Below are 4,097 nucleotides of genomic sequence, written 5' to 3'. Positions count from 1 at the left end.
CCCTGCTTGTGCTCTTTCTCTCTCAAATAAATAAATAAAATCTTTTTTTTTTTTTAAGATTTTATTTATTTATTTGAGAGAGAGAGAGCTAGCGAGAGCAGGAACACAAGCAGGGGGAGTGGGAGAGGGAGAAACAGGCTTCCCGCCGAGCAGGGAGCCCGATGTGGGACTCGATCCCAGGACCCTGGGATCATGACCTGAGCCGAAGGCAGACGCTTAACGACTGAGCCACCCAGGCGCCCAAATAAATAAAATCTTTAAAAACAAAACAACTTATAGCAGAGAAGCTCCTTTAAAAAATTTTAACAATGAAATATAATTTACATAGAGGGAAATGCACTGATCTTTAGTGTTTAGTGTGAAGAGCTTTGACAAATGGGGGCACCTGGGTGGCTCAGTCAGTTAAGCAGCTGCCTTCGGCTCAGGTCATGATCCCAGGGTCCTGGGATCGAGCCCCACATCGGGCTCCCTGCTCGGCGGGAAGCCTGCTTCTCCTTCTCCCACTCCCGCTGCTGTGTTCCCTCTCTCGCTGTGTCTCTCTCTGTCATATAAATAAATAAAATCTTAAAAAAAAAAAAAGACCTTTGACAAATGTATACACATTTGTGTAACTAGCACCCAAATAAAGGTATAGATCATTCCCATCACCCTCAGAAGTTCCCTAGGCCCTTTTCCAGTCAATCCCAGAAAGTCTCTTCTTGTCCCTTTCTAGTCAATCACTCTCTTCCCAGTACACACAGTAAAGGCAATCATTATTCTGACTTTTATCATTATAGATTACTTTTCCTGTTCTAGAACTTTTCATTTTGGATTTTTCATTCTGTTCCACTTATCTATTTGCCTATACTTAATCCAACATCACAGTACCTTGATATATTGCCTTGGAGTTAAGCAGTATAAATGTTTTAATTTTGTTCTTTTTCAAGACTGTTTTTGTTAGTTAGGTCCTTTGAATTTTCATATATATTTTAGAATTACCCTTCCAATTGTTCAACACAGCATGCTGGGATTTTGAATGGAATCTCAATAAATCTGTAAATCAATTTGGAGAAAGCTGACATCTTATCCATATTGAATCTTCCAAACCATGAATATGGTATATCTCTCCTTTTTTTTTTTTTTTTTAGGCTTTCTTTCATTCCTCTCAGCAATATTTTGTTCTCAATGTAGAAGTCTTTTATTATTTTCATTACCAAGTATTTTATATTTCGTGATGCTATTATAAAAGGTATTTTTAAAAATTTCATTTTCCAGTTGTTTGTGGCTGGTATAGATGTTCTCTCTTTAGTGTCTGCTAAGCTGGTGGGAGGTGAGTCATGCAAGAGACATCATGGGGAGATGGTCTCCCTGATAGTGAATTCAAAACAGAGGGGAGAAGAGCTGAAAGATGGAGGGTGGGGGGTGGGGCAGGAAACAGAGAAAGAGACAGAGACAGGGAGAGAGATAGAAGGAGAGAGCTCTGAAGAAAAGATCTGAGCTCCTAGATTCCATATTGGCTGAAGCCAGGTCTACCATGGATATTACTGGAGACCATAAATTTATTTATTTTTGCTGAAGCCATTTTGAGCTAGATTCCTCTCACTTGCAACTTAAGGAGTCCTGACTAATCCAGTGTCTGACTTGGCCCAGCCTTGCAGACTAGTGTGTAGCTGGGTATGAGTTCCATGCCAGTGAAGAAAAGACACAACATGGATCACCAATTTATTCTCTCTTCCCATGAGTGAGAGCTGTGGGGCTTCGGGTTTCCTTATGAGGTGAGGAACTATGAAGTGAGCCCACTGTTTAATTCTTTCTCTTCTTTTCTTCTTTTTCCTCCCTTTCTCCCTCACTTCTTTCTTTCCTTCCTTCCTTCTTTCCCTCCAAAGCACAGTCTAAACCTCTATAGAAGAATTTAAAAACCAACATTGCCTCTGTTAGCTGGTCTGTGGTCCTGCCATTTGAGATACAACAGATCTCCTCAGTTTTGCTGAGGAACGTGGGATTTATTTTTGTCCCTCCTCGGGCCTGTGGCATCACAAAAAGCACTCTAGCTTTTGAGGGCTGCTTTCTCTGCAACCCAGGGAATGCCGCTGCCTCTCATTAAATTCTTTCAGTTTAGACTGTCCCTCTGGTGGTGGGGGAAGGACTTGGGGGTAGGAGTGGGGGAATGTGTATATGGGAAGCACTTGCTATTTTTGCCACTAGGTTAGCCACCCATCCACCCAGTCATCCATTCTCTGAGCTCTGAACGTTTCATGGAAAGAAAGGTAAAATATGCACTGTGTTCCATATACATTATCTTATTGGATTTCTACTGCAACCCTTTGAGGTGGGCATTATTACCCTCATTTTTTCAGGCGAGGAAGCTGAAGCTTAGAGCATGTAAGCCACATGTTAAGTCCAGACAATGAGAAGGTGACAGAGCTGACATTTAAACCTCCAGTGCCCCTGCTCTTTGTATTCTGAGAAGCTGTCTTGGTTTCCTGTGTGTGAGGGCCATGCTGAGCAGTGCAGGAGGTGGAGGGAGGATGAACACTGACCAGGTGTGAATCTTGTCATCCAACCCAGCAGCCCATTAGAGGAGCTGACAATGAGTAAATAACTGAATGCAGAGGAGAAGGAGGAGCATCTAAATGTAATGATGTGAATCTTTGGGATACAGGGACCAAAAAAAATGAGAATTTCAGGGACGTCGCAAAATCCTAAGTTATTCTTAAGACTTCCAATGTTCTTCATTCTCTTTATGCATTTTTATATATAACTAAACGTTTTGATGAAGAAATATTAAGTTAGTAGAGTAGAACTATAGCCTATCATGTGTATTAAAACACAGGAAAATGCCAGTGAACATAATTGGGTAGTGTCTGAATAATGTCACATTGAGATCTCCTAGCAAGGTTAGCAGCACTAAGGAATTCCTTGTCTTCCAAAACTTGTTATTTCTTGGAACACAGGATTTATGTAAAATATACTGTGCATATAAACTTAATTAATATTTATTTTATTTGCAAGAATAACTCACCATTAGCAGCAAAAAGGGCATCAAACACACACTGATAACACAAAAGCCTTAAGCAAGACTGACTCATGTCAACCTTAACCTTCAACTCTGCCTGTCACCCCTTCCTACTCTTGCTTTGACTTGACATTGGCAGAGTCCTTCAAACCAGTAATGCCTCTATACTAATAAGCTTTGATTCTCACAGGGGAATATGATACTGTTTCTGGTTTTCTTAGTTGCTTTTTCTCAGGAGTTGAGATCTGGAAGAGTATTTAAATTTCCTGAGAAAGAACAGGAAGGAGTTTCTGAATGGAGACCCTGGTCTTGAGGAAGGTCCACATACAAGATAGTGGGTTTGGGGAAGGTAAATATAATGGGCAGCTGCAGGACTCACAGAAGACTTCCTATGGGAGCTGGCACGTGAGCTGGGATATGAAGGGTGGGCAGGATTTAGAGATTGAGGTGGGCATAAGAGTAGGGAGAAAGGCATTCCAGGTGGACTGCACAGCTTGAGCGAAGTAAGACCGAGAAGCTGGAAACTGGGGATACACCAGGCAATTAGATTGACCTTGAGCAGAGTGTTTGTGAAAGGGGGTGGTTAACAATACAATTGGAAGGGTAGAGTGAGGCTAAATCCACAGGGAGGGAGGCTCATGCATCATTTACATCTCTCTGTCCTGTAAAGTAGGTATTCCAGGGTTATTTGTTTCTTTTGTGATGAGGAGATTGAGGCTCACGACTTGCTTAAGGTCACATGGGTAATAAGTGGTAGAAATTGGGGAAGATGAACTCTATAGAACACATAGTCCAGTGTCTTGTTCATCACCAGCACACACTGGAAGTCTCTGGAATGAGGCAGTCCTTGGGATTTCTTAAATGTCTGTTGAGTTGAACTGATGTGTAGAAATTGAAGGGAAATTAGGTTTTGGTTAAATATGAGCAAACGCTTTCAGGAAAAACAGACTTCTGCAGCAAGTTGTTTTAACCCCCCCCCTTTTTTTTTTGAGGTCTATATCTTTCTGTCATTTATCTATGTTTTATTGATGTGAGTTTATAACTGATCATTGTTCCCTCTTCCTTTTCGCCACAAGGAAGTCTAATGTCAAATTTGTGGCTC

The sequence above is a fragment of the Leptonychotes weddellii genome, chromosome 6, assembly GCF_054177405.1.
Source record: "Leptonychotes weddellii isolate Sample4059 chromosome 6, ASM5417740v2, whole genome shotgun sequence".
Classification (NCBI taxonomy): Eukaryota; Metazoa; Chordata; class Mammalia; order Carnivora; family Phocidae; genus Leptonychotes; species Leptonychotes weddellii.
This window is presented reverse-complemented; position numbering follows the sequence as displayed.